At 49.4% G+C, this 10,536-nt stretch overlaps 1 long non-coding RNA gene across 1 annotated transcript; it reads right to left on the reverse strand.

The window, feature by feature from the left end:
• Window positions 1-8,432: 8,432 nt before the first annotated feature.
• Window positions 8,433-10,264, reverse strand: LOC142820512 (uncharacterized). The gene is made up of 3 exons (XR_012897734.1): window positions 10,125-10,264; window positions 9,241-9,457; window positions 8,433-8,505 (listed from the first exon to the last, which is right to left on the reverse strand). It is a non-coding gene; the product is annotated as an uncharacterized LOC142820512 (long non-coding RNA).
• Window positions 10,265-10,536: the final 272 nt, after the last annotated feature.

Raw genomic sequence — 10,536 nt, forward strand, 5'->3', positions numbered from 1 at the left:
GGGTGTGGGGCAAACACCTGGGTGCTAGAACGTAGCCGTCATAGCCGGTGGGGCAGTTACTCAAAAGCAAGGCTTCTGGGGAAGGGAGAGAAGGCTACAGTAACTCCTCCTAGTCCTGTAGTGGGGAAGGGCCAATGGATGCACTGTGAGTCTTCACCAACCTTCAAAAAACACGACCACACTGAAGCTGGGAGGGAGCCTTCCCGCCCGGGGGAGACTGACTCGTGCTAGCGTGACTGGAGTTAGCACGCTACAAATCGACCTGGAGGCTGCAGCACGGGGGAGGCTCAGACTCACCACCCGAGGCCAAGCTCGCCCTGCTCCCTGGGATGGGGCATGGGGAGGCTAGCCTGAGTTTCCGCCGGCATTGCGATGTCCATGCTGAGGCTTAACACAGCAGTGTGATCCCTGCTAGGATGGCAGAACAAGGAGCAATGGTCTCTAGTTACAGTGGGGGAGGTCTAGGTTGGATATTAGGAAAAACCGGCGGCGGATTTGGGGCAGGGCGAGCGGGGCAGCTGCCCCGGGCCCCGCGCTTGCAGAAGCCCCACGCATGCGCCGTGTCAAAGAGGGGGGGCCCGTGAAATTGTGCTGCCTGGGGCCCCGTGGCACTCTCATCCACCCCTGGGAAAAGCTATTTCCCTAGGAGGGTGGGGAAGCACTGGGATGGGTTCCCTAGGGAGGGGGTGGAATCTCCATCCCTAGAGGTTTTTAAATCTCAGCTTGACAAAGCCCTGGCTGGGATGATTGAGTTGGGATTGGTCCTGCCTTGGGCAGGGGGCTGGACTTGATGACTCCTGAGGTCTTTTGCAGCTCTATGATTCTATGATTCTGTTTAGCTGGGCTTGGAGGTTACACTACCACTGCCTCGAAAGTCCCTAATCCAGTGCCAGGAATCCTTCCTCTCATGTGCAGACACCATCCTAACCACGCTTCCCCGATCCAACTCAGGGGAACTCCCCCATTTCTGCTTCACTGGGGGCCCTTCCTGCCTTCACAGCTGTAGGCCTCCCCTTTCCAGCAGTGCTGTTGCAGCTTGATCCGGCCAAGATGGATCTCACAGTGGCTACACCGCTGTAAAGAAGCCAAGGATCAGGCCCCGAGTCTGTCGCTGTCTCTCTGGATGCATCTGACTCGGACATTCCCATCCCTGCTCCTATAGCACTGCTCAGCATTCTCCACGGGCTGCCATCCGATAGTATCTGTAGGCGATTAGCTGCTTATTTCACCCAATTCATTATATTCTCTTTGAACTCCTTTGTTTTTTTATCTAGGCTGGAATTTGTTTGACTGTGTAGCCAGAGCAGTCCTGTTTTATTTATTCTGTGTCGGGACTCGCATTTCACCCTGCGGCTGACATTATATTAATTGTTTCTGTTTCATTATCGTTACTTAAGAGGGGAGGGGGGCGAATGAAAAAACCAACAACAACCCATCAGCAAAAGCCTCACACGCCTTGCAAGAGTGTTTATTTCTCTCGCCTTTGATTCCCTGCAGCCTGCTCCATGCTCCTGTAAGCCAGCAATCCCTCCGTGTCCTGCCTCAGGTGCTCAGTTGTGCCTCAGATCACTACACAGTCCTTTCCACCCACCACTGGACCAGCATCTGGGGTTAATGCCCCAAGCCCTGTGCACACCCTCCATCCGCAGCACCACAGAGACATCCCCTCCCCCCAGGCTAGTTCACCAGCCTTTGCAGAGGTTTCCTGCCACTGGATTTTCACTGATATGTCTCCTAATAGCAATGGGCAACCTAGGACTGGGGGAGGCAAAACCCCAGGTGTGCACCTGCTGCCTGAGGCCCCACTCTGGCTGCTCAGGGCCCCATTGGAGCCACGCCCCCCCCGCATGTTGATGGGGCACTGCATTCCTCCCCCCAGTGGGCAGTGCATGTTCCCAGCCTTCCCCCTCCCAGCCCTAGAGCATAGGAGGCCAGGGAGGACAAGCGGCATGTGGCCCCAGCCTGAGCACAGGCAACACATGGACTCCAGCAGAGCATGGGGGTAGTGAGGAGAGCAGGCAGCATGCTGCTCCATCCATTCCTCACCCTGGCTGGGGCACTGGGGAGAATAAAGGAGGGTGGTAGCCAACCCTACCTTCCATAGGCCTGGGGGAGACACATTGAGGGGCAGATGGGAGTTGGGGGGAAATGGGTGCGGGGCCAGGCTGGCAGCTTGGGAAGGCGTTGCCTTCTCCTGCCTCTTAAACCCGCTGCCTAAGCTGATAGTTTTACCTCTACTTGTGCATTTGAGGGGGAGGGGAAAGGAAATGTTAGATGTCCCACACTTCCCCGTTTGCCCCAACTCCTGCCTACAAAACTAACAGCCCGTTTTTCTAAGTACATCAGAAGCAGGAAGCCTGCCAAACAATCAGTGAGGCCACTGGATGATCCAGGTGCTAAAGGAGCAGTCCAGGAAGGCAAGGCCACCGCAGCAAAATGAATTCTTGGGATCGGTCTTCACTACGGAAGATGGGAAGAGATTCCCACACTGGAGCTATTCTTTTTAGGGGAGAAATCCCAGGAATCATCCAGATGGAGGAGCGCTTATAGTGGGTTTTGGAAGAAGAGGATACTTAAACAGTAAGACATCACCAGGCTACGATGGTATTCACCCAAGATAAAATTGCAGACCTACTAACTGTGGTACATAATTTGTTCGTCAAATCAGCCTCTGTACCAGATGACTGGCAGTTAAGTAATGTGAAACTGGTTTATCCTGGCAATGTTAGGTTGATAAGTACCAGTCAGAGTGTTTGAAACTGTGATAATGAACAGAATGATCTGACACATGCATGAACACAGTCTGTAGAGGGAAAAGTCAACACAGTTTTGTAAAGGAAAATCATGCCTCACCAATCTATTAAAATTCTTGGAGGGAGTCAACAAGGGGCGTCCAATGATTATAGTGTACATGAACGTTCAGAGAGCCTTTGACAAGGTCCCTCACCAAAGGCTCTTAAGCAAAATAAGGAGTTAGGGAGAGAAAATTCTCTGATGCATCAGTAACTGGTTAAAAGATAGAAAACAAAAGGTAGGAATAAATGGTCAGTTCTTACAGAACAGAAGTAAATAGTAAGGTCACCAATCCCCAAGGATCTGTACTGGAGTCTGTGCTGAACCACATGCTCCTCAATGATCTGGAAATAGGAATCAACAGCGAGGTGGCAAAGGTTGCAGGCGATACCAAACTACTCCAGATAGTTAAGGCCAACGCAGACTGTGAAGAGTTACAAAGGAATCTCACAAAACTGGGTGACTAGGCAACAAAATGGCCGATGAAATTCAATGCTGATAAAGGCAAAGTAATGCACATTGGAAAACATAATCCCAGTCATGCACACAAAATGATGGCGTCTAAATTAGCTGTTGCCATTCAAGAAAAAATTTGGAGGTCTTGTGGACAGTTCTCAGAAAACAGCTGCTCAGTGTGCAGCAGCAGTCAAAAAACGTTCCTAACAAATTGTTAGGAACCGTTTGGAAAGGGATCGCTAATAAAACAGAAAATATCATGCCACTATATAAATCCATGGTACACCTATACCGTGAATACTATGTGAAGTTTTGGTTACCCCATCTCAAAAAAGATATATTCGAATTAAAAAAAGGGAAGCTAAGGTCCACAAAAATGATGATGGTATGGGATAAGTTCCATATGAGGAGAGGTTAAGAAGACTGGGAATGTTGAGCTGAGAGAAGAGACAAAGAGGGGGAGGATATGATGGAAATCTATAAAATCATGAATGATACAAGGACAGTGAATCAGGCAGTGTTATTTACCATTTCACATAGCACAAGAACCAGGGGTCAGCCTGAGATCAATAGGCTGAAGGGTTAACAGAAACAGAAGGAAGTACTTTTTCCACACAACCTGTGGAACTCATTGCCAGGGGATGTTGTAAAAACAAACACCGTAACTGGGTTAAAAAAAGAACTATATAAGTTCATGGAGGATAGATCCATCACTGGCTATTTGCCAAGATGGTCAGGGATGCAACCCCATGCTCTGGGTGTCCTTAAACCTCTGGACACAGGACTCCTCGCCGCTTTTGCAGATTCAGACGAACACAGCTACCCCTCTGATACTTAAACCTCTGATGGCCAATCAGCCATGTCATTTCCTAATGCAACTTCAGTAGAGGAAGAGGAATGAGCTATACAGCCAGAAGCTGAGAGTGGATGACAGAGGATGGATCAGTGGATAGTTGCCCTATTTGGTTCATTTCCTCTAAAGCATCTGGCACAGGCCACTTCTGGACGGTAGGGTATTGGGCTAGCTGGAAAGTTGGTCTGACCTGGCTGTTCTTATGTTCTTATTCATTCCTCAGACTGTGGCCTGCAAAATGCCTCCACATTGTGGGCCCACGTCTTTGTTTTGCTCGTAGCTGTTATGGGTATCGTTAGAACACACTGTGCTATCAGGGTGTTCTCTGCTTCCCGGGTCGCTACGGGAACCAGTGTGTGAATTAAACCAGCCTTACACCGGTTGATGCAGGGTCATTGGCTGGCTTGACCCTAGGGACTGGTATAGGCATTTGGATCCTCCGTTGTTCTCGCTGGATCACTGACGTGAGTGGTTCTGGGCCTGATTTAGACGCCGACCACAAATGTGTTCCCTTTTGCCTTCAAGTTTAATGGTGCTTTGCAAAGGGTCTATTTTGCATCTGCCCCTGCTGGAGACCCAAGCCTCTGAGGCGCGTTATTAACATGTGTCGCATTGTGTTAACAAACCTCATTAGTGCTTTGTGCACAACGGCATTACAGCCTGTTCCCTGATGCTCTGGTTGCCATGACAGCCACATAACAACGCACACGTAGTACCAAGTCCAGCCCGTTACATCGGACACTAGAATCCTGCCCCGAATGTGTCACCATTCATGTTACAGCCACAGTCTCCAGGCCCTTCTATGTCGAAATGGGAAATTCAGACTCAGGAATCTTAGGTGACTCATCCAAGACTACACAAGGAGCCTGTAACAGAGTGAGAGTATGAACCCAGCTCCTCTGAATCTCATTGTGCTGCCCATCCTTTCTCTCTGTCTTTCTCCTGCCTTCCAGGAACAGAGAAGGGAGGGCAAGCTCAGGACTGACACCTCAATAACCTGCAGTATTTGCTCCGACAATTGGACGAAGGCCTTGTCTCTACTTTCTGGAGGATTGACACTCCAGTGCTCAATCTTCCAGGGTTCGATTTAGCGGGTCTAGTAAAGTCCCGCTAAATCGAATGCCGAAAGTCCCCCCTTTAACTGTGGTACTCCTTGCTTGCAAGGTGTAAGGGAAGTCGATAAGAGCATTTTCCCCTGTCAGCCTCCTGCTGTGGGGCCACTCCAGGAAAATCAACGCAACGCAGTTCATGTAGCTGGAGTGGCGTATCTTGCATCGATTTTCTCCACCAGTGTACACCCGGTCTAAGTAAATACTCCTTCACCCTCTTCTCAAGTTAACACCCTGGCACTGAGCATCAACCAATCCTGTCTCCCCCCCTCCTTCACAGTAAAAGGTAGGTGCCACTGAAATATGCCTGGTCATATCTACATTTTAGATGTGCACCCAAAAATTCCTTTTCATGGGTTCATGGAAGCAGTGTGGACAAAACAGTGATGGGAGAGGAATCTGCGTGGAGATCGCTGACCGCGGCAGTGGCCTATTTGCTTCTGCTTCTCTCCAGAGTAATAAATGAAGTAGTTTACCAGGTGCCTCTCTCTGACTTTCTGTGCTGGCAGGTTATTTATATGCAAATTTCCTGTCTGTGGTGGCTGCTCATAAACATGATAACAGAACCTTCTGTGGAGATGGGACGTGACGGAGGCGTGCAAGGGCCTTTTGATCCAGCCGGGAGAGTTAATATAGGATTATCCACAACCAATTAGATGCTATCAAATGGAAAGGGATACAGCTACTTTACTGACACGCAGATTGTTAAACTGGGATTGTGGCAAGCGGGTGGAAGAATGCATGGGAGAAATACTCCTGCAAATTTATTCAGATGGATTAGACCTTTACGCACCTGAAAGTCAGCTGTAATGCTTCTGATACTGCAGCAGTAAAACCTTGACCAGTTGGATTCCTGGCCAGCTTCTACTGCCTCTGTTTCACACTCAAAACCCTGTTGGAAATGACCACTCCTTCTAGCCTTTCGCGTGTTCACAGAAGTCAGAGTTCCTGTTCCTCCAAGGAACCCATCGCTGGAGGAGGTGGAGTTCTAATAGCAATGGGAACCCCCCTTCCCTCACTCTAGGAAGCATTTACCCCGTGTGGCTAACACGGCATAGCTAGTCAAAAATATCTGCTCACCCCCCCTGCAGAGATGTTGTGAGTCTCTCAGTTATAAAACACACTGAGCTCCTTGGACACAAATGCAAGAGAAGTGTAACGGATTATCATCATCGATGACAGAACCATAAACATGAAGGCCAGAAGGAACCATACTTCTTTCCTGGCCTGACTCCCTGTGCAGCACAGATTGCAAGAGCATCCCTCTTTAGGAGGACAGCCCATCTTAATTCAAAAGCTTCAAGCAACAGAGACCCCTCCCTTCCAGGGGCAATACCCTCACTTGAAAATGTGCCCATTTTAAAGTCAAACCAAGGAAGAGTTCAAGACCTGTGTCATCAGAGGTGGCCGCTCCTTTGGGTCCCTGCCTAAGGGGCTGCCATTGACTCATCCCAAATGAGTGGTCATTTTAGAAAAATCTGAGTCCAAGTGACAGGCCACAAACTTACTCAGAATTGAGCCTGTTACAAAACTGGCTCTTTCTTCTGGGCTATGGCTCCCCATCGGTAACCAACAGTGAAACTCAGCCTCACTACTTGCTCTCATGTCCTCTTCCTGGTGACTGGGCAACATCAGGGCTTCCTGCGAGAACGGGCCTCCTTAAACCTCATGGTCTCAGAGCTTTGAAGACTGCCCGAGACTGTCACCCTTAATCCCTAGGGGCACAGTGACTTCTCCTGCCCAGTCTCCACTTTCCAAAGGAAGAAAAACGTCACCATGGTCTTGTACCCTCCCTTTAGGCTCTCAACAGCCTCAGCTCTCAGAAGACCATCCTTGGTTTCCTGTCACATCTCAGGACGAGAAGCGGCTGGCTCGCGCCACATACCTATGTTAAGCCTGCCACTTCTCTTGGCTTCCCAGCGCCCAACTGGAACCCTCCTCTGTCAGAATGGATGGAACTCGCCTTGACAGTCATCGTCAGCTGCTGCTTCCCTTCTCCTGCCAACCGTGGGGAGTTCTGAGGCTCCACGGAGCTCGGAGTGCTAGATCTTCTCTCTTTTCAGAGGCTGCCACTGCTTGTGAGGCAGGGCATGTTAGAGAAAGAGAAAGAAACAACCTCCAGAAATGGGACTGGCCATACCAATGCCCAGAATACGCAGCTGAGTAGGGCATCCAAAAATTTGGGGCACCACTGCGTAGGGCACTCTACCCAGCCACCTCTTCCTCTCCCTGTTCTTTGGCTCTGCTTCCTCCAGATAGGATCTAGTTAATTTAAAAGTGAAAAAGCCAGCCAGACCTATTAGCAGAACATGGAACATTTCATGAACCCAATTAACAGGCATTTGCCAACCCCGGGTATATACTGTCTGTGTTTGAATTTATTGTGTTAGTCTATAGGACCATAGTGTGTTGCTGAAGATTATAAAATCACACCTCGAAAAATATCATTCCACTGCCCCGGGCTGCTGTCGGGCATAGGGGCACCCGTTTAATAGAACTGTGGAGGGCCCCATAAATCCTAAAGACAACCCTGCCCAGAGAGAAAAGCTCTGCAGCGTGAATCACTTAAAGACAGCAACTTTACTTCCTCTAGCACCTGACAAGCTAGAAAACACAGAGTGTCCCTCTTTCTGATTGAGTGTTAAAGTAACTTCTTGGTCAATAAAACAGACATGGCATAATCTCCCCAGCTTTCCCCACACAGGAGGCGCAAACTAACCATTACAGGAGGCCCCTGACTTGCAACGCGATTAGTTCCGGGGGATGCGTCGCAAGTTGGGGGCGTCGTAACTCGAACCCTCATTTACGATAGGTGCCGTGGGCCATTGTAAGTTGGGGGTTGCTGGCTCCTTCCGCACTTACAACCATTTTTGTAAGTGCAGGGCTTCGGAACTCGGGCGGTCGCAAGTCAGGAGCCTCTTGTACTTAAATTCTGAGTTTGGGTCGCACTTACTGTGCTGTAGGGCAGCCATAACTGCTTGGATCATCAGAGCCGAAGCCGAAGTCAGTGAGAATCAGGTGACTCAGACCCTACTGGTCTTCCAGACAGAAGCTGGTATGCGTTCCCAGCACTCTCCTGCTCTAGACACCCAATAACTCATTGGTCTCACCAGGGTTAAGAGCCGCTGCCTGGTGATCAGTGCCCTGGTGATGACGCGACGCTGGAACGGATTTAGAAATACTAGACAAGACCCTCAGTTAGTCTAAACTGAAACAGCTCTGTTGGGTTCAGTTGCGCTACATCGAGTTACTGATCCACCTTCGTCACCAAAAGTTGCATTTTCAGGGGTGAGTCTGTGGACAGGAAGGGGGAATGATCTTATGATGTTGCCTCCTAAAGGCAGGCTAACATGAGCAGATTTTCTTGGTTGATGTTTTATCACTTTAAAGGAGGGCTACTCAACACGTGGCCTGTGGGCCACATGCGGCCTGCGGCCTGTTTGTTTGTGGCCCGCGGCCTGTTTGTTCGTGGCCCGTGGTGAGGTTTGGGTTTACATGGGGCTCAACGCATGACCGGCGGGTGGGAGCCAAAACAAAACAGTAGTCAATAGAATGGTCTTCTGTTGAGATGCGTTTTAGTAGTTAAATTCCTGGACTCTCGTTGCTCATTAAAAGTGCTGTCCTATGGGTGGAAATGGGGTAAATATTGCTTTGTACCCGCAGAACTGACTTAAACAGGGCCTGCGTGTTGTGAGGTCTTGCCTTAGTCTTTGTATCCATGCCCGTCAGTGTAAAAGAAGCTATTTGTATATATATTTGTAAGTATATGCAACCACACTTCAGTTGCGGCCCTCAACATATGCTGTAAGTATCATTGTGGCCCCAAGGGCTTCCAAAGTTGAGTAGCCCTGCTTTAAAGCTTCTACCCCGACCTGCCATCTCTTGTTCACTATTGAGAGGTGAGCTCCCACCTCAGCTCTGGTTGTAATACTAGCCATCCTCACCAATCCGGTACATGTTTCGGACAAGTGCTTTCCGGCTTCCTTTCATACTTTCCCTCATGCTTGGGAGATGTGCTCCTGTGCTCACCTGCAAAGCCCGTTGTCCTTCAAATTCTGCCTTTGCTGACAAAAACTTGGCAATGGTCAGGCTGCTGATTAATAGAGCCTCATTTCGCTCCGCCATCTCTTTGCCTAGGTCCGCCTGTTGCCTCTTGACACACAAAGATTGTAAACTCTGTGGGACGGGATAGTCTCTTCTGCATGTGTCTGTACAGCGCCTTGCACGACCAAGCTCTAGTCCATGACTGGCGCACCCAGAAAACGCACCCATAGAAGTAAAGAGATTCAAAATAATTAGTAATTAACTTAAAATTTGGACCCAGAATTCTAACCAACGCGTGGGCCTTTTCAGAGCTGGGGTTTTGCTTTCAGGCCTGGCTCAAAACATTCGAGAAGACAAGGACACATTCCTGGTGAGAGGAAATGAAGTCGTTGGTGAGGCCATGTGCATAATTAAGGACATGCTTGGTTGAATTAATATGCATGTCAGAAGAATGGATAGCAGGGGGAAAAAAGCCCTGAGTCTTAAGTCATTTGCTACGATTTCTAAAAAAACGAAAAACAAAAAACCCTCCGTCTTCAGAGAAAGGACATTTCTGGCCTGGGAGCCGGTTCACCAGGGAGCCTGAAGGGGCATCTTGAACCAAGCTCCAGATTCCAGAGCTCCACAGCGTTAGACAGAAACAAAGAGCTCTGCGGCTTAACGATCTGTTGGAGAAGCTCAGGAGGATGGGAAAGGTTCCTACCAAGCCCTCTCCGAGCATGAGACTTGCACATACACCACCCATCTCCCCCCTCAGCTCACTAGGGCTGGAGCAAACCGGAAGTAACTCCACTAAGTCAAGAGTAGTGTGAGCAAAAGAAGAATTAACCAAACTGGATCCATTTGCGACACTGGCGAGTGACTTGCACCTGGCTGCGCTTGGATTGAAACTGGCAAAGGTGCAATATTTCATGTCAGTGACGATTGCTTTCTTAATATTTTAACCACGGTGTTAACCTCGACATTTCTAAGACACAGACTGCTGCCACCCATGCCCGCTGGCCCTCCTCCAAGGCCTGCAGCCAGCGATCCAATGTCAGAGTTCAGGGTAGGCCAGGGGCTCCGTGTTCCGGAATTGAACCAATCACAATCAGGCTTGAGACAAGCTCTACTCTTGCCTGGACACTAGCGTAAGATCATTGACTTCAGTGCAGTCACTCCTGATTCAGACTGGTGGGACAGATTAGGATTAGATCCCTAGCAGTGGATTTATAGAGAAGCAAGACAAATGGAGAGGCGAGACAGCCCGTGCCACAAACTCCTGGACTCATCTCCCTTGGG

The sequence above is a fragment of the Pelodiscus sinensis genome, chromosome 26 (assembly GCF_049634645.1).
Source record: "Pelodiscus sinensis isolate JC-2024 chromosome 26, ASM4963464v1, whole genome shotgun sequence".
In the NCBI taxonomy this organism is placed as follows: domain Eukaryota; kingdom Metazoa; phylum Chordata; order Testudines; family Trionychidae; genus Pelodiscus; species Pelodiscus sinensis.